Below are 21169 nucleotides of genomic sequence, written 5' to 3' on the forward strand. Positions count from 1 at the left end.
ACCAAAGGATAAAGAGCTGCTCTGTTGCCGTGAGGCAAAATGAAGCAGCATAATTGCTGTCAGGAGAGGTCCGTAACCGCTCTATGCAGACGCTGGGCAGAACAAGCTGACTGCCTGTCAGTTCTTAGCCCCATGAGAAAAAAATATAGCCCCGGATAACCGCTTAATCATCATACAGACGATTCTTTACCGTGCGAGCAGTGAGATTTTGGAACTCTCTGGCACATGATGTTGTAATGGTTGATTCCCTACAAAAGTACAAGAAGGGCCTGGATGCCTTTCTTAAAAATATAATATTACAGGTTAGGGGTACTTGATTCTGTTACGGGACGATGATCCAGGGAACTTGTCTAATTGCAGTATGCGGAGTTGAGAAGGAATTTTTTCCCTAATATGGGGTAATTAGCATCTATCTCAACATGTTAAGTTATTGATTGAACTCGGTACACTTATGTATACCTTCAACCTTAAAAACTATGAAAAAGGACCCATCACAGAGCCAAATTTTGTGCTTCTAATTTACGGTAATTCCGACTTCCACATCAGAAAACTTTATCCATTATCAATTTTGTTAAGAACCTATACCTCTGCCCTTCACCTCGCCAAACAGATCTACTTCACCACTCTGATCTCCTTACTATCCCACAACCCAAAAAAACTCCAATATCTTTCACTCCCTCCTCAGTCCCAAAGCGCAGGCCCCTATCACAGACATTTATGCTAATGACCTGGCCTCCTTCTTTACAGAGAAAATAGAAAATAACAGTCCGGAAATCAGCTCTCAGACACCAAGTGCTGTGACTCCCATCCCTCCCCACATCTCCTCTGGCTCACTCTCCACATTTGACCCAGTCACAGAAGAAGTCTCGAGGCTCCTCTCTTCTTCTCATCTTACTACATGCACTACTGACCTAATTCCCACACACATACTCCAGTCTCTCTCTCCAGTCGTCACTACTCACCTAACTAAAATTTTCAATCTCTCCATCTCTTCTGGTATCTTCCCCTCCTCCTTCAAACACTCTATTATTACTCCATTATTAAAAAAAACCCTCTCTTCACCCATCCTGCTCAAATAACTACAGACTAGTCTCCAATCTGACCTAATTCCAACACACATACTCCAGTCTCTCTCTCCAGTCGTCACTACTCACCTAACTAAAATCTTCAATCTCTCCCTCTCTTCAGGTATCTTCCCCTCCTCCTTCAAACACTCTATCATTACTCCACTATTAAAAAAAGCCTCTCTTCACCCATCCTGCACAAATAACTACAGACTAGTCTCCAATCTCCCCTTCATCTCTAAACTGTTGGAGCGCCTGTTCTACTCCCACCTTACCCATTACCTCTCCACTCACTCTCTTTTAGATCCATCACAGTCTGGCTTCCGCCCCCTACATTTTACAGAAGCTACACTCATCAAAGTGACCAATGACCTTTTTCAGCAAAATGTAACAGTGACTAGTCTCTGCTCATTCTTCTTGACTTCTTTGCAGCTTTCGACACTGTTGACCATCATCTCCTATTCTCTATGCTCCACTCAATCGACATAAAAGACACTGCTCTCTCCTGGTTCTCTTCCTATCTTTCTGACTGCTCCTTCATTGCATTGTTCGCTGGCTCCACTTCCTCTCCTCTACCTATCACTATTGGGGTCCCTCAGGGTTCAGTCCTTGGCCCTCTTCTCTCTCTACATGGCCCCAATTGGACAAACCATCAGCAAGTTTGTGTTTCAGTACCATCTTCATGCTGATGACACACAAGTATACACTTCATCCCCTGACCTTACTCCCGCTGTACTACAGAACACCAGTGACTGTTTGTCTGCAGTTTCCAATATCATGCCCGCTCTCTGAAACTCAGCCTTTCCAAAACTGAACTCCTTCTGCTCCTGCTGTCTTAATTGTTACTTGGACGCTTCCACTCTGTCAGTCATTGCACTGGCTGCCCATACATTATAGGATCCAATTTAAACTGCTTGTTCTCACCCACAAAGCTCTCCACAGTGTGGTGCCCACCTACATCTCCTTCCTCATTTCTGTTTATTGGCCTACCTGTTCTCTACGCTCCGCAAGCAACTTCCAACTAACATCCGCACTAATCCGTACCTCCCACTCCCGGCTGCAAGACTTCTCCCGAGTTGCACCAATTCTTTGGAATGCTCTACCCCAAGAAATTAGGACTAACCACAACTTACACACTACCTCTTGAAGCTCATCAAGAGAATGCCAAGAGTGTGCAAAGCAGTCATCAAAGCAAAAGGTGGCTACTTTGAAGAACCTAGAATATAAGACATATTTTCAGTTGTTTCACACTTTTTTGTTAAGTATATAATTCCACGTGTGTTAATTCATCATTTTGATGCCTTCAGTGTGAATGTACAATTTTCATAGTCATGAAAATACAGAAAAATCTTTAAATGAGAAGGTGTGTCCAAACTTTTGGTCTATACTGTATATGTTCACTGTTTCCCAAAAATCGGAATAGAGATAAAAAAAAATGTTATGTACCCCAAAATGGTACCAATATAAAATTCAACTCATCTAGCATAAAACAAGCTCTTATATCCCTCTGTCGGCAGAAAAATAAAAAGAGTTATCGCTGTCAAAATATGGTGAAGCAAAACATAAATTTTTGCAAAAAAAAATCTTTATAAGTGTGTAACAGTAACAAAGCATTATAAAACAATATAAATCTGGTATCGCTGTAATCGTACTGCCCTGAAGAATAAAGCTGCCTTATCTGACCGCACATTGAATGGAGTGAAAAAAAATTAAAACAATTCCTAAGCTGTTTACTTATTCTGCCTCGAAAAATCAGAATAAAGATTGGTTCACATTTATCCTGTGCTCTATATTGAGCATTTGTGTCGGGGTTTATGTCGAAAACTCCGAAAAACAGTATTCAGACAAAACGCTCTGGAAGAACCATTTACTATAATGAGGCAGACTGAGTCACTTTAGAGTATGTATGGACTCTGTTAGCTACATCTGCCTCTGGTCTGGTGATGTCTCATCTTTTAAATATGCACAAAAGAGCAGTCAACTATGCTTTTGTGCACCACTAAAAAGATGTCCCCGCTGGACCAGAAGGAGACCAAATTGAATCCATCAGTCTCATTATAGTGAATGAAGAAATCTAGATGTGGGGAACAGAGCACACAATAGGGCGTCTTTCAGACGCGAATACATTTGAACACTGTGGCGCTGGGACTGGGACAGAGAAGCGCTCGTGAGCCCTAGCCCCGACTTGCAGCGGCGTGATGACGTCAGCATGCTGTGACCTCATCACACTGCGGTTGGCGCTGCAGAACGGTTGAGATCGTGACGGGCGCTGGTAAGAGCTCCGTGGAGGAGCTGAAGATGAAATGTGGAAATGTACTTTTAATTTTAGATGGAAGGCCGGGAATGGTTGGGGTTTCAGCGAGGGCACATTATGGGGCAATGGAAGACATTATGGGGCTATTGGCGGATTGTGAAAGTCGGCATAGTATAGCGAGGGGCAGTGGGGACATTAGGCAGAGAGGCATTGTGGGGGAGATATGGAAAGGAGCAGTTTGGGGTGATATGTTTGTAGGGAAGCAGTGTGTGGGGGGGATATTATGGAGAGGGGCCGTGTAGGGGATAATATGGACTGGGGCAATATTATGGATAGGGGCAGTGTAGGGGATATTTTGTGCAGGAAGCACAGTGAGGAGCCATTATTTTTTCAGAGGTGCAGCATAGAAAATATTTTTATTTATGGGGCAGTATAATGATACTTTTATTTTTAAGGGCATTGTGTTGGGAAGTGCTGCTGAAGATGGAGAAGAGTGAAGTCTGTAGAGGCGAGCCCTGGGCATGAAGTCTCATAATAGCGTCTGTACAAAATGGAGAATAAAAGAAGGAGAACGACTCTAATCAGAGAAGTTGTAATCTATAAGGTACATGGATGTAAATGTTTATTTGTGATACTGACTACATCTCATCAGTACTGTGGTTCCTCTATGGTCCACAGTCGGATGATGGCTGGTAACAACAACTTCCAGCATCTCCTTACCACTGTTAAAGACACACTGGAAATTATAGATTCATGTGATACAATTGTATATTGGGCTGACCGACATTGCAATTCAGTGCTGTACTAAGCTTGGTGCTGTATAGATGTACTGATGGTGGTGCTATATTCATGTATTGTTGGTGGATCTGGTGCTGCATTTATGTAGGTGGTTTTGGCGCTGCATTCAAGTACTGAAGGTGGTTTTAGCCTTGCATTCATGTACTGACGGTGGTTCTGGCGCTGCATTCATGTACTGACAGTGGTTATGGCGCTGCATTCATGTACTGTCGGTGGTTTGGGCAATGCATTCATGTGCTGACGGTGGTTCTGGGCCTGCATTCATGTACTGACGGTGATTGTGATACTGCATTCATGTACTGACGGTGGATCTGATGCTGCAGTCAGGTACTGATGGTGGTTCTGATGCTACACTCATGTACTGACGGTGGTTCTGATGTTGCAGTCATGTACTGATGGTAGTTCTGATGCTGCATTCGTGTACTGACTGGTTCTGATGCTGTATTCAGATACTGACAGTTGTTTGGTGATATATTCATGTACTGATGGTAGTTCTGGTGCTACATTCATATACTAATAATGGTTCTGGTGCCGCTCTCATGTGCTGACAGTGATTCTGATCTTGTACACACGTAGCACTCCATAACATGCTTTATGGCTATGTTAAAACTTAAAAATCCTCAAAAGAGATTTGAGATTATGAGAATTTAGCAAGTTTCTGCTCCCAAAATTCAGTTTAAGCTAGCGAGTGTTCACACTGATTTTAAAAAAATAAATAAATTCAAAATCGTCCTCAAATACTCAAAACGTGGTTCTGGTGATGTATTAATGTACTGATAGTGGTTTTGGTTATGTATTCATTTAAGTACCTCTTTAAATTTTTTTGTGGCCCTTGGGATTGGTTCAGTATGACAATGTGGCCCATGGATCAAAAAAATGTTGTGCACCTCAGAAACAGGGTGATTCGCTATGAAGGGAGAGTAGGTAAGTGCTTGGTTAACGCTTACCTGGTGGAACTGTGACAGGACCAGTTTTTTTCACTTGATAAAGATGATTGTATGGATTTGAAATGAGTTGTGAATAAAAATAAAAAAAAATAGTATCATCATTTTTGAAGAATTGGATTGCTCCAGCAGCACCTAACATGCTTTATCCAACGGGATCTTTCATTATAGTGAATGGTTCTGTTAGAGGCCATGTACAGAAAAAATGTGAACCTAGCCTACAAGCAAAACAAGTTATTTACAGTAAAATGGTACATATAAAAACTTCAACTCACCCCACAAAAACAAGTCTCCAATCAGGTCTGTGGTCTATCAATAGAAAATAACCTTCCAAGTAACTCCATGGCTCTGGAGAAGCCACATGCCCCCCTTCACCACCACACCAAAAAAGCAGCAAAATCTACACTCACAGACCAAAAGCCCCCACCTCTGAGCTTCACAGTTATCCTAAACCGCATGCTCATGGTGGCATTATTGAAACAAAGAAAACCCACGTATCAATGTAGAGTATGTGTGTCAAGAAGCATGAGCTGGGCACAATGTATTGGGCACCTAACTGACATATTTGTAATTTTCACTCTGCAAAATCAACAATGAGCTTACTGCTGAAAAACCCTTGTGGAGTCATAATGGTCACTGCAGCCACAAATGAATCCCCAGAGGGGTGAAATCTTCCAAATGGAGTCACATGAGGGGGTTCTACTACACTTAGGGCTCTGCAAATGGCACCCGCAAACTACAGTATTCCAGCCAAATCTGCGCTTTAAAACTTAAATAGCGCTCCATCTCTTCTTTTTCACACATGGGGTATTGCTGCATTCTGGAGAAATTATGCAACAAATTGTGGAGTCCATTTTCTCCTTTTAACCCTTGTGAAAATGAAATCTGAGGCAAAAACAATATTTTAGTATTATCTTTACATCTTGATGGTATACAATTCAGTGGAACAACTGTGATCTGAACATGCTCGCTGCATCCCTAGATGAGTTTATGGAGTTGTGTAGATTGTAAAATGGGGTCATTTTTAAGGGGGTCTGCTGGTCTGGCACCTAAGTGGCTCTGCTAATGTGACTGACAACCACATACCATTCCAGCAAAATCTTCACTACAAAATGATGATTCTTCACTTTTCAACCCTGCCATGCGCCCAAACAGTAGTTTCTTACCACACATGGGGTATTGGAGTACTCAGGAGAAATAGTGTTACAATTTTTGTACTTCTTATTCTTCTATTACCTTTCTGAAAATGAAAAATTTGTGGCTAAAGCTACATTTTATTGTAAGATAGTAATTTTTCAGTTTCACAGCCTAACATTATAAAATGAAGCATCTCTGTGCTCAAAATGCTCACTACGTATGAATTCCTTGAAGTGTGTAGTATTGAAAACAGGGTCACTTGTGGAGGGGGTTGCTGTTTTGGCACCTAAAATGCTATGCAAATGAAACATAGCGACCACAATTTATTCCAACCAAAATTGCGCTCCAAAAGACAAATAGCGCATGATCCTTTTGGAGCCCGGCCATGTACTCATGACAAATAGCAAAATAAATTGTGGTGTCAATTCCCCCCTGTTATCCTTGCGAAAACTAAAAATCTGGGGCTAAAGCAACAATTTTGTGGATTTATTTTTTATTTTGAGGGGTGTAGTTTCCAAAATGGAGTCAATTGTGTGTGTTTCTGCAGTTCTGACACCTTGGGGGCTCTGTAAATGTGAGATGGCATCCGCAGTCTATTCAAGCCAAAATTGCGCACCAAAGTGGAGTAGCACTCCATTCATTGCTGAGCCCTGCCATGTCCCCAACCAGCAGTTTCTAACCACAAATATGGGATCCATTTTCTCATGTTACCTTTGCAAAAATTATAAATTTGTGACTGAAGAAAAATTTTTGTGGAATAAATTTAATTTTTGTTTTTTTCATAGAGTGGTATTTCCTGTGAAGCACTTGAAAGGTTAACAAACTTCTTGAATGCGGCTTTGAATACTTTGAGAAGTGCAGATATTAATATGGGGACAAAGTCACTTCAAAAATGAAGTGGTCTCCAAAAAAAACAGGTTTTGTAAATTTTGTTGAAACAAATTAAAGATTGTTCCTAAACTTTTAACTCTTCTAAGATACTAGAAAAAAAAAGTTTCAAAAGCAATGCTGACATAAAGTGGACATATATTTAATGTTACATATTAAATATTTTGTGTTGTATGAGGACATATTCTAAGTTGAAAGATGCTAATTCTTCTAAATATTCATTTAACTTCATATATTTTCATAAATAAATGATATCAACCTAAATTCACATCTGTCCTTGACTAAAGGGGTTGTCTTTTTCCTCATGTTTGGTCCCGTTAAAATAAAAACATTTATTATACTCACTTCCTGTGATGGCGTCGTTCCAGCGGTGTCGGCACTTGTGTTCCTGGGGCTCACGTGAGGTTGCTACGTCACACGAGCCTTGAACCCAATCAGCGTCGCCTTCTCTATCCCTTCCTCCAGAAAAATTGAACATCAAGAGGAAGTAAGAGCAGCCGCGACTTACTCTTGATGTTCAATACGTCCGAAGGAGGGGACAGAGAAGACAACGCTGATTGGGTGCAAGGCTCGTGTGATGTAACAACCTCACGTGAGCCCCGGGAACACAAGTGCCGACACTGAGGTAATGGCGCTGACATGGGAGGTGAGTATAGGTGTTTTTATTTTAACGACACCAAATATGAGGAATGAGAAGGGGTTGTCTTAATAGTGGACAATCCCTTTAATGCTTTTTTCAAGGCTCTGTGACTAAAGGGATCCAGAAAATATTATTATTGGTTTCACAATGAAGAGGTAAAAGGAAACTGTATACATATAAAATACAAAATGACTATGCCCACCTCAGTATTCAGTACTTGTCATATAAAATCTCTTAGTATAGATGACACTATGACACTAGATACTGCAGCAAACAATGGAAAGTTGGTTCTCCGCCTTTCAAGCCCTAGCAACAGCTGCTGCCACTGAATTAATATGTACCTCACCATATAAATAATATACAGCATAGAAAAATGATAAATGGTACAATGCTGCAGGTAATTCATAGCCCCATAGTTTTAATTACTTCTACAATAAACAGTACATAATACGGCGCTGGCTTTGATGGGCAATATATTATTGCTGAGAGATCACTATATTATTACCTCTTCTTGCCTTCTTAAAAATTCTGCTCTGCTCCTTTAATAGAAAGATTCTCAAAAGCTTAACATTCACCATCTGTTCTTCCACCAATTACTGCTGCAGGAGCAGCACACATCTAAGACATGCATGCGCACCAGACAGGGCGAGATGACAGGACTGCTTTGCAACAAAAGGAAGCAAATATGTGCTCTGCTTTAGATCATAAAGTCTGCCATCAAAACCGCAATTTCACAGATACGTCATGAAGCCCGAGAACGATCGCTCAGTACCATTATGTACACCGAGCTATTTGCCACGTTTCATATGTGACCAATGCATTGATGCAGGGAAAGGATTCGCTCTGAAGCTCTCAGCCTGCATCTTGGCTACCAGTGTCTGCTCAGAGCGCCTACATCTAAAAGTTCTGTCAGGGAATAAGGAAAATGTGATTCTTGCTGGAAAATTACTGATGAAAAATGAAATAAAGGTTCAACTGTCGGCTATTACACACTGGGGAGTTAATTGCAATATGATTTACAGTAAAACTGCATCCACATATTACATTTCATTCTAAATAAACTCCTATTCATAACAGAAAGGACCTCAAAAATAAACACCTAAAATTTACCAGGAGGATTTTCCTTAAAGAGGATTTATAATCGCAATCTAGAATAATTGCGGTCATATTTATATCTAAATTAAAAACTAAAGAATACACTAAGTGTTAGTCTTTCGCTGTTGGCAAGGGTTAACATTTCAGACATGGCGGAATAAATAGGAGAGCTGACGGCTTAAATAAAAACAGATTAAGGCTGGTTTCACAAGTCCAACATTCGTGGTCTGAGGGAGGACCGCAGCGTCTCCTGACCTGAACAATGGGGTAGATGATTGCTCTGGATTACAGTAAAAAAACAGACTGTACTGATGTAATATGGTAGCACTGTCTTGGAGGCTTTGGTATCTCAAGCCTATTACATATTACTTAAAGGGGTTGTCCACTGCTAGGACAACGCCTTCTTAAATACTATATTGCCAATGTAAAATAAAGATACCCTATACTCAATTCCTGTCCTGGCGCTGTTCTAGCAATTTCACTGCCATGTCTCATGAGGCTCAAGGGGCATTGTTATGCCATGTGAACCCTGCAGCCAATCACTGGCCTCTAATGGGTTGTTTTGCTTATACCATTTCAGGATGTCCGAAGTTCAACCTGACGGAAGTGAGAGCACAGAAGCTCAATAGCGGCCGCTGGGATCACGTGACATAAGAATGTTATGCAAGCCTCGGGAGACTGAGTTGTGTTTTTTGCCGCAATTGCAAAAGAACTGTAACTAGGCAGCACAGTGTGAATCCTGACTTAGGAATGCAATTGAACTATTAAATGACCCTCATGACGGGATTTATTGACTTCAGACTTCACCTGTAGGTTAGTCCACTAGGTTAGGTGGAAACTGCCAACTTAAAAGCATATTCCTAAATGTCTATTAGATTTTATATAAGGGACTGAGCTAATGATTTTTATAACTCCCAAATACTAGGGAATTGAATTTTAGAAAGGAGGCGATGGACCCATGTGTTTCTTGCTGCTTGAAAAGAGGCCCTACTTACTGAAAAGATCACACTATCATGATAACAAAACGTTCTCCTGCGAAAACAACGCCAGTGTCATATGTTCTTTGCGGCACATGTAAGCATATACTTATATAATATTATATAATAATCCCGCTAAGGGAGTTCTTAGGATATTTTTATTTTAATCAAGAAAACAACTCCCTGCCCAAATATTCTTATTCTATGTTTTATATATGACTGAAATTAATGTATTTTGAACAGCAGGAACTGAAGCAGAAGAATGGGGCTCCATGTGGAGAAAACAGTGCACCACGCACCATCTACCAATGTCTTTATAGTCACGCTATGCTCTCTTACTGAAGCACACAATAAATACTGATTTATAAAAGCATCAACAAAAGAGAAAAACGGCAGCATAAGGAGCATCACAAAACAGGAAAATCAGTGACCCTGATTACACCTAGAAAACATAAAGCACAGCCAATGGATGAATGATATCTCACTGCGAGGATTTATACAACTATTAGAAAACACTTTGACAGAGTCAGTAATATGAAGGTGATATGGCTTGCTCATATGTAGTATATATAAAACTAGTTTTTGGTGTGGAATCCTCACCGATAATCCCAAAGTACAGTACAGTGCCAGCTTTGCAGTACACCAGTAATGTAATGGGTATCCAGCGAATCTATATACAGGTGCTTCTCACAAAATTAGAATATCATCAAATATTTAATTTATTTCAGTTCTTCAATACAAAAAGTGAAACTCATATATTATATAGAGTCATTACAAACAGAGTGATCTATTTCAAGTGTTTATTTCTGTTAATGTTGATGATTATGGAAGACTCTTGGTCTTCCTTTCCTGAGGCGGTCCTCATGTGAGCCAGTTTCTTTGTAGCGCTTGATGGTTTTTGCAACTGCACTTGGGGACACATTCAAAGTTTGCCCAATTTTTCGGACTGACTGACCTTCATTTCTTACAGTAATGATGGGCACTCGTTTTTCTTTACTTAGCTGCTTTTTTCTTGCCATAATACAAATTCTAACAGTCTATTCAGTAGGACTATCAGCTGTGTATCCACCTGACTTCTGCACAACACAACTGATGGTCCCAACCCCATTTATAAGGCAAGAAATCCCACTTATTAAACCTGACAGGGCACACCTGTGAAGTGAAAACCATTTCCGGTGACTACCTCTTGAAGCTCATCAAGAGAATGCCAAGAGTGTGCAAAGCAGTCATTAAAGCAAAAGGTGGCTACTTTGAAGAACCTAGAATATAAGACATATTTTCAGCTGTTTCACACTTTTTTGTTAAGTATATAATTCCACATGTGTTAATTCATAGTTTTGATGCCTTCAGTGTGAATGTACAATTTTCATAGTCATGAAAATACAGAAAATTCTTTAAATGAGAAGGCGTGTCCAAACTTTTGGTCTGTACTGTATATATATATATATATATATATATATACTGTATATTCTATGGAGATATTCCTATAGCAGGTATTTACAATGTGCTCAGATAATACTGTACCAGATATATGTTGTACAGGCTGTACTGTGCCATATATATATATTTTATGTACAGCACCATGGAATCAATGGTGATGTCATAATAATACACCAGATATACACTTGTCAAGATAACAGAGAGTCACAGATACACTGTCTGGATAATACTGCATCAGATATATACTGTACACATTGTGCTGTAGCATATATACTGTAAGCTGTATAGACTGTACTGTGCCAGATATATGCAGTAAGGACGATACTATACCAAATATGTTGGTATGATACTGTATCAGGTATATATGCTGCAGATACTATACTATGCCAAATATAGATTGTAGGAATAATACTGTACCAGTGTAGATATTTATATTGTAAACTGTACTGTACAAGATATATACTGTGGAGATAAAACTGTGTCACATACCATATATATTGTATAGACTATACTGTACAGATATATGCTTTGTAGACTGTACTATACCAGATTTATACTGCAGGGCTAATACTGTACCAGATATATACTATAGACTACAGTCATGGCCAAAAGTTTTGAGAATGACACCAAAATTATATTTTCACATGATCTGCTGGCCTCTGGTTTTTATTAGTGTTTGTCTGATGTTTATATCACATACAGAAATATAATTGCAATCATATTATGAGTACCAATAGGTTATATTGACAGTTAGAATGAGTTAATGCAGCAAGTCAATATTTGCAGTGTTGCCCCTTCTTCTTCAAGACCTCTGTAATTCTCCCTGGCATGCTCTCAATCAACTTTTGGACCAAATCCTGACTGATAGCAGTCCATTCTTGCATAATCAATGCTTGCATTTTGCCAGAATTTGTTGGTTTTTGTTTGTCCACCCGTCTCTTGATGATTGACCACAAGTTCTCAATGGGATTAAGATCTGGGGAGTTTCCAGGCCATGGACCCAAAATCTCTATGTTTTGTTCCATGAGCCAATTTGTTATCACCTTTGCTTTATGGCAAGGTGCTCCATCATGCTGGAAAAGGCATTGCTGGGCGCCAAACTGCTCTTGGACAGTTGGGAGAAGTTGCTCTTGGAGGACATTTTGGTACCATTCTTTATTCATGGCTGTGTTTTTAGGCAAGACTGTGAGTGAGCCGATTCCCTTGGCTGAGAAGCAACCCCACACATGAATGGTTTCAGGATGCTTTACAGTTGGCATGAGACAAGACTGGTGGTAGCGCTCACCTCTTCTTCTCCGAATAAGCTGTTTTCCAGATGTCCCAAACAATCGAAAAGGGGATTCATCAGAGAAAATGACTTTGCCTCAGTCCTCAGCAGTCCACTCCCTGTACCTTTTGCAGAATATCAGTCGGTCCCTGATGTTTTTTCTGGAGAGAAGTGGCTTCTTTGCTGCCCTCCTTGAAACCAGCCCTTGCTCAAAGAGTCTCCGCCTCACAGTGCGTGCAGAAGCACTCACACCAGCCTGCTGCCATTCCTGAGCAAGCTCGGCACTGCTGGTAGTCCGATCCCGCAGCTGAAACAGTTTTAAGATACGGTCCTGGCGCTTGCTGGTCTTTCTTGGGCGCCCTGGAGCCTTTTTGACAACAATGGAAGCTCTCTCCTTGAAGTTCTTGATGATGCGATAGATTGTTGACTGAGGTCCAATCTTTGTAGCGGCGATACTCTTCCCTGTTAGGCCATTTTTGTGCAGTGCAATGATGGCTGCACGTGTTTCTTTAGAGATAACCATGGTTAACTGAAGAGAAACAATGATACCAAGAACCAGCCTCCTTTTAAAGTGTCCAGTGATGTCATTCTTACTTAATCATGACTGACTGATCGCCAGCCCTGTCCTCATCAACACCCACACCTGTGTTAATGGATCAATCACTAAAACGATGTTAGCTGCTCCTTTTAAGGCAGGACTGCAATGATGTTGAAATGTGTTTTGGGGGTTAAAGTTCATTTTCTGGGCAAATATTGACTTTGCAAGTACAGTAATTGCTGTTAAGCTGATCACTCTTTGACATTCAGAAGTATATGCAAATTGCCATTACAAAAAATGAAGCAGTAAACTTTGGAAAAATTACTATTTGTCTCATTCTCAATACTTTTGGCCATGACTGTATACTGTATCAGATATATACTGTTGAGACTGTACTATAGCAGATATACTATGAAGATCATATTGTATCAGATATATACTGGCAAGATAATAATGAGCCAAAAACATACTGCTAAGATAACACTGTACCAAATATATACTGTTGAGAATGTACTGGACCAGATATACTGTATACTGTGAAAATAATACTGTATGTGTAAAATATATACTGCTGAGATAATACTGCACCAGATATGTACTGTTGGGATATCACTGTATGAGTTAAGTACTGTCATGAAAATAGCGCACCAAATCCATACTGTAGATGATAGCTGTAACCCCTGCACCCATAATAAAGACCCCAGTAAAACCTATAAAAATTATGATGCACACATTGTGTTATAGCTATATAGTATATAGTATTTTTACATTACACATAGTATATGTAAAACCTAAATGTGTCAGTAGTAGAAGCTAATAAAATATACGAAGTAAAGCAAATCCACATGACTCTACTGATAGCATCGCAATAAATCAGAAATAGGTTCTGCCAATTCTTCATAACAACCTACTGTCAAATTGTCACAGATAACTCAACCCCGCACCCTGAAGTCACAGTCTGATTTTCCATTCATCCGCATACAGATATCTACTTACCTGCCAGTGAATCAGAAATAAGCTCTTTATTTAATTAGCAATTTTTACCTTGTCTACTACCTCTGGTAAGGAAAAAAAAACAGAATTGGACATTTACATTTAAAGAGTAGCAGAAATGAACCATCATTATATTACATTATGCAAATCAGCCAATTCATAGAAGTGTAAGATGACAATTGGAGATATGAATAGTAAACCTCACAGCTTCCGTGCTGTATCTTCCGCCATTACCACCAAATAGCTCTACTATTGTCAAAGCACTCCAGTTACAAGGACATTTTTGCTAAAGCTTTACCGGGTGCGGAGCGTCCTGTGACTATATTTCATACGTAACATAAAATGAAGCCAAGCTGTGCTGAATATAGTAAGCAGGTCAACCAGCATGATGATGAATTCTTGGTCTTTTTTTATTAATAAGGCACTAAGCCGGGATCACCCTAGAGTCTTATCTATACTTGCTGTGCAGTTCAGTTATTCTTTAGAAGTATCATTCTGTAGCATGTCTGCTTTTCCTGTAGGCACGAGAAGCCGATGCCAATAGGTGGCCATAACAGAATGGTGTACGCTTCATTGCAGCACGCCAGAAAGAGAAGTTCTGCTCCACCTTCCTTTCAGATTATCCTACAAGGCCTAAAGTCATTACTCCATGTCTTCTGGCACCGCGGTGGATCTGGGTGGCTCTTTTACCACCACTTTTTTGCCTAAAGAGTGAGACTTTGTGAGTCACACATATGTCCAATATTGGAACCAACATACTTATGTCTATAGGTGTGAGCTATATACAGTGCCTTGGAAAAGTATTCATAGCCTGTGAACTTTTCCACATTTTTTTGGTGTTCACCTACAAACTTAAATGTTTTTTATTTGAATTTCATGTGATCTATCAACACAGAGTAGCAAGTATTTGTGAAGTGTAATGGAAATGACACCTGGTTTTATAAATATTTAAAAAATATAAAAAACATTTAAAAAAATAAAAATCCCAATAAAATACATTTAAATTTGTGGGTATATTGTGAAAAAATGTGTAAAACTTCATGGAGGAAGAATACTTTTTCAAAGCAATGTATAAGCTGAAGACTTATGTCATAACGTATATCAGATTTCAGTGAATACCATTTATACTTATAGGAAAGAAACATATGGTTACCCCACCACAAGGGTTACTTAGCTGCTTGATGAGCTTAAGGGCTTATGCACATGGGTCCACACTGCACCTCTGTGGTCCACTGATTACATACAGAGGAACACCATGTTTTTTTTCCCGCATAGATTCACAAGAAATCCAAGAAAAAGAAATAGTGCCATAGTATTCTCCCTTAGGGACGAGTCAGACGGCCATATAGTTCGGACGAGGATCGCAACGCAATGCTCAGACTGGCCATCAGTTCTGTCGACCCGAGCTTGACAGCTGCACAGAAATACATGCTATCACGCTGAGGTCAGGAGAGCCGCCAACCAGTCCAAGCATTGGGATGCGATCCTCATCCGAATTATGCGTCCATCTGACTCTTCCCTTAAGACCACTGATTATAGATAAAGATATGTTGCCATATATAAACACTATACAGAGGCCTAGGACTGTATAACACGAGCCCATAGGCAATCAGTGTTATACAGTCCTGTGTACTATTCTGCTATGTACATGTAGCCTTAATAACCGAAAATACATCATAATGATCTAGTTCAGCCTATGTGGACACAAAATATATTGAACATCATTATATAACTAATGCAGACAAAAACTGGAGCAATTGTCCGTGCCAACCAGTGATATTCCAGCTCATTTATGTTGCAGATTGAAAATGAAATAAATGATATGATTGCTAGCTATGGGTAAATGCTCCTTTTTTATTCATTAAGCTCTATGTGCTTTTGAAAATGCTAGGTTTCTGTTCTGAAACTGAAACTATTCCTTAAAAAATCTGTCTCCACTTTGATATGATGTTGGGCAAAGCAAACAATCCATTATTGGGGATGTTAAAATTTGTCCCAGAGGCTATGACATGATGTGCTATAGAGCTACAGTCAATCCTGATGTTTCATGATAGGTATGTCAGGAGATTCCTATTTTATTTGCTTTTACACAAGATTCTGTTAAAGGGGTTGGTCACCTTTGGGGGCATCTTTGTTACTTAAAGGGAGCTTGTCACCAGGTTTCCCCCATATAAAGTACGCCCAGGACCTATAAGCCCCCTGTTACAACATTCTAGTATGCTGTGTGTACGTCCCCAATCCGCTATGCAAGGCACAAAAAAGAGCCTTTATTATACTCACACATGGGACGGTCTGATGGGCGTCTCTGGTCTTGATCTGGCGCCTCCTCTATTCTTGCGATGCTGTCCTCCTTCTTGAGGATGATGCTTCCTACGTCATCCACACAGTGTCCTCCATCACACTCCTGCGCAGGTGCACTTCTCTCTGCCTTGTTGAGGGCAGAACAAAGTACTGTAGTGTGCATGTGCCAGGAAACGCCAAAGAGTGCCAATGACCTGAAGGTAAAGCCGGCGCATGCGCACTACAGTGCTCTGACCTCAGCAGGGCACAGAGAAGTGCGCCTGCGCAGGAGCGTGATGAGGACACTGTGTGGATGACATAGGACGCGTCATCCACAAGAAGTTGGGAAGGACGACAGTGATCGTAAGAAGAGAAGAGGTGCTGGCTCAAGACCAGAGACGCCCATCAGGCCGTGCCATCTGTGAGTATAATAAAAGCGCTTCTTTGTGCCTTGCATAGTGGATTGGGAACATACACACAGCATACTAGCATTCTGTAACAGAGGGCTTATAAATGCTGGCCGTACTTTACATGGGGAAAACTTTGTGACAGGTTCCCTTTAAAAGCATGTATTTTGGGCTAAGAATCATTTTTGCAATTGGATTTCATTACAAATTTTGAACTGTTTTGCTTTTACAGACTTTTTGCTTCTCTGCACATTGAACTTTAATAACTAAAGCAGGATACCCATTAACAAAATATATGAAAATATGGCAGAACTCGATAAACTAGGACACAAAGGAGAGAGGCCTCCTGAAGAAGACAGATTGAAACGTCCATTGGGGCGGAGGGGACATCATAAATACAGGCGATTTTTTCATGTACCGTATTTTTCGGACTATAAGACGCACTTTTTTCCTGCAAAATTTTGGAGGGGGGTGGGTCTTATAGTTCGATAAATATATATACTGTGGCTGTGGGTGGAGCGGCAGCGGTGGAGGAGCGGGGCACAGGAGGCAGCAGCCGCCTGCTGCAGCCTACACTGTGCCCACTACTAAAGAAAATGAATATTCACTGCTCCCCAAGCCCATGGGCGTGGGGATCAGTGAATATTCATTTTCCTTAATAGCGCGAACACTGTACCCGCAACGCGGCTCCTGGTATGTATGGCACCCTTCATCCCTCATCCTGGTATGTATGGCACCCCTCATCTCTCTTCCTGGTATGCTTTACACCCCTCATACCGGTATGCTTGGCACCCCCTGATCCCCAGCACGCTGCACACAAAAAAATAAACAATTATGCTCACCTCCTCTCTCCTCCAGCGCTGCGTCCTGCTCTGTTGTCGACACTGATCTCACTGTGTGAGCCGCGCATGGAGTGACTGCCATGCGCCCTCACACTGTGAGATGCTGTGCCAGAATAGTCACTGCTTCCCATGTTCTGTGTGCGTGGTGAGCAGTGGCCATTCACTCTCCTTAAAGGAGTTGTCCACTACTTTTTAAGAATCCCCGATGTATTAACCCAGTGATTATAAGAAGTTTTGTAAATACCTTGCTGTGACCTTCTTGCCTGTGAGTGGCGCTATCACTGGCCGTTCACAGGCATCACATGACCCCCGGCTCCAGCCGAATCTGACATCCGCTGATGTCAAGTCAAGTTCCGGATGCAGCTGGGGGTCTCTCTCTTCTGCGTTCCACAGTGGCTGCTGGGCTGTGGGCGGGGTTTCCCCGTGCGTTATAACCAGCATCCACCATGCGCTCTCCCTCTCCTCATTCATCAGGAAAGCAAGCAGTGGATGCTGGGTGTGACGCGCGGGGTAACCCTGCCCACAGCCCAGCATCCACCGCGGGGACGACGTCACTGATATCGCGCCTCACTTGACGTGACATCAGCGGGAGGTCATGTGATGCCTGTGAGCGGCCATGTATAGCACCGATCACAGACAAGAAGGACACAGCAAGGTATTTACAAAACATCTTATAATCACTGGGTTAATACATTGGGGGACTAAAAGTAGTGGACAATTTCTTTAATAGCGCGCACACTATAGCTGCAGCACTGCTCTTGCTGCCGCTCTGCGGTCTGTGTGCCCGCTATTAAAGACCATGAATATTCACTACAACCCATGGCCGTGGATTGCAGTGAATATTCATGGTCTTTAATAGCGGGCACACAGACCGCAGAGCGGCAGCAGGAGCCGCGCTGCGGGTACACTGTGCGCACTATTAAGGTGAGTGACTGGTCACTGCTCCCCACGCACATAGTCCCGGCGTGGGGAGCAGTGACTATTCCGGCACAGCATCTCACAGTGTGAGGGCGCATGGCAGTTACGCCATGCGCAGCTCACACAGTGAGATCAGTGTTGGCAGCAGGGCAGGACGCAGCGCTGGAGGAGAGAGGAGGTGAACATAATTGTTTATTTTTTTGTGTGCAGCCTGATGGGGATCAGGGGGGGCCAAGCATACCAGGAAGAGGGATGAGGTGGGTCATGCATACCAGGATGAGGGATGAGGTGGGCCATGCATACCAGAAAGTGGGATGAAGGGGGGCCATACATAGTTGGATGAGGGGTGCCAAGCATACCAGGAAGAGGGATGAGGGGGCCATGCATACCAGGAAGAGGGATGAAGGGGGGCCATGCATAGCAGGATAAGGGGTGGCAAGCATACCAGGAAGAGGGATGAGGGGGGCCATGCATACCAGGAAGAGGGGGCCATGCATACCAGGATAAGGAATGAGGTGGGCCATATATACTAAGAAGAGGGATGAGGGGTGCCATATATACCAGGATGAAGGGTGCCATACATAGCAGGAAGAGGGATGACGGGGGTCATACATACCAGGATGACGGATGAAGGGTGCCAGACATGCCAGGATGAGGGATGAAGGGTGCCATACATACCAGGATGAGGGATGAAGGATTCCATACATACCAGGATGGGGATGAGGGGGGCCAAACATACCTGTATGAAGGATCAAGGTTGCAATATATACCAGGAAGAGGAATGAGGGGGGTCATACATACAAGGATGAGGGGTGAAGGGTGCCATACATACCACGATGGGGATGAGGGGAGCCATATATACCAAGATGAGGGATGAAGGGTGCATTCTAATGGACTAACAGGAAAGTTTGTAACTCTTTTATGTCTTTTTCTCAGCTGATTTATGGCTACAAAATACAATAAACAAAGAGCCTGTAAAAGCCAATTGGTGCAAAATATGTAATGAAACCTAATTGCAAAAAATATTTTTAACCCAAAATATGAATGAGACTGTAGCAGAAACCTCAGTAACATATCTGCCACATGTATATACAATAAAGGGGCCATACACATTAGAGCAATATTGGCCAAACCACACTATTTTAGTGGCACTGGCTGATTTCTGTGGGACCAGTTGACTAATAATGTGAATGGAGGCCCTCTGACCAGCTGCATAATTTGAAGTTTGTGGGCCCCAATGTAAAATCTCCAACAGGGAACCTAAATACCATGGGTCTTTAATAGAAACAATTTCTCATATGGGCCAGAGAGACCTTTTGGGCCCCCAAAGGCTCCTGGGCCCAGGTGTGACTGCAACCCCCCCCCCCAATAATTATGCTTCTAATTCTTCCCCAGAGGGTGATGTTGGAAGGATCGCATATGTCGAATTTCAACATCTCATGGGAGATAAGCCACTGCCCAAGGTGTCTGACATCGGTGTACTCCCATCTCCTCATTGAGAACACATACAGAGCTAAGTGTGCAGTAGGAGGGTCAGGAGGCATAGCTGCCAGCTGAAGGGGCATTTGTCCAACAGCTATTGAACATGTATGGGCTCCTTCATTTATGCTCAATCCTAGGCAACCAAAAGGAGGAAAACCTGCCGAGGAAGGAGTAAAATGCTCAAGACATAATAGTCTCTTCTGGCACTTAACCCAACTGTTTACAATATATATTCCTGGGATATAGAGCAAATAAATCTGCTAACAGATTCCCTATAATTCCAAACTAATCTAAAGCTTAATATATCTGCAAAAATAAGGACAAACATTGAGATGAAAATTGCAATACCTGTCTTCTATTATTTAAAAGACCATTAAACATGCATAATGCTTCATCTTTACAACGAACGGAAGCAGAGATGTAAGACTGAGATAGATTTAAACAGACAGGATGGTAAATATAGTTGTACAGATATATAAATAGAATTTATATTAAATATTTATTAATATCTACAAGGGTGTAAGCCCTCAGACCACACCCCAATGGTCATAACAAATCCAGAAGAGGATTTTTCTTCACCTATTGTACAGCTAGACAAATACAAGTCTGTTTTTAGATAAATAGAAAAAGAAAGAATGATAGAAAGAAGAATGACAGAAAGGAAGAACGAAAGAGACAAGAAAAGGAAGAAAGAAAGAATAAAGAGTGCTTGTGAGAGGAAAAAGAAAGAAAGAAAGAAAGAAAAAGAAAAAGAAGTAAGAATGAAAGAAAGGAAGAACGAAACAGAAAAAGAAAACATAGAAAGCTTGTGAGAGAAGAAAAAAAAGAAGATAGAGGGAGAAAGAATGAAGAAAGAAAATAAAAAAGTAAGAATGAAAGAAAGGAAGAACGAAAGAGAGAAAGAAAGAACACAGAGAGCTCGTGAGAGAAGAAAGAAAAAAAAGGAGAGAAAGAAAGAAAGAAAGAGAGAAAGAAAGATAAAGTAGTGGAATACGTAATGAAGATAATATAAGTTGTCTTTTGGGATGATTAATCTATTGCTAGAGATACAAGTGCAGCTATCTTCCGTGGCTTTTATCTCCTGCCGCACACCTGGACACGGGGCAATGCTCCTTAGAACAATCTCTGTATCTCGGTAAAATAAAGCAATGCTGTCTATGCAGGAATGTGTGAATGTGAGAAAGCATTTAGTTGCTTTGTGTCTG

General features: G+C 41.4%; 1 protein-coding gene across 8 annotated transcripts in view; it reads right to left on the reverse strand.

Moving 5' to 3' along the window:
- Positions 1 to 21169, reverse strand: part of SRRM3 (serine/arginine repetitive matrix 3) — a 598168-nt gene that overhangs the window by 572320 nt on the left and 4679 nt on the right. The gene's annotated exons all lie outside the window — the stretch shown is intronic.

Source organism: Phyllobates terribilis, unplaced genomic scaffold, assembly GCF_046119375.1.
Source record: "Phyllobates terribilis strain yellow unplaced genomic scaffold, ASM4611937v1 Scaffold_2__4_contigs__length_985480577, whole genome shotgun sequence".
NCBI lineage: Eukaryota > Metazoa > Chordata > Amphibia > Anura > Dendrobatidae > Phyllobates > Phyllobates terribilis.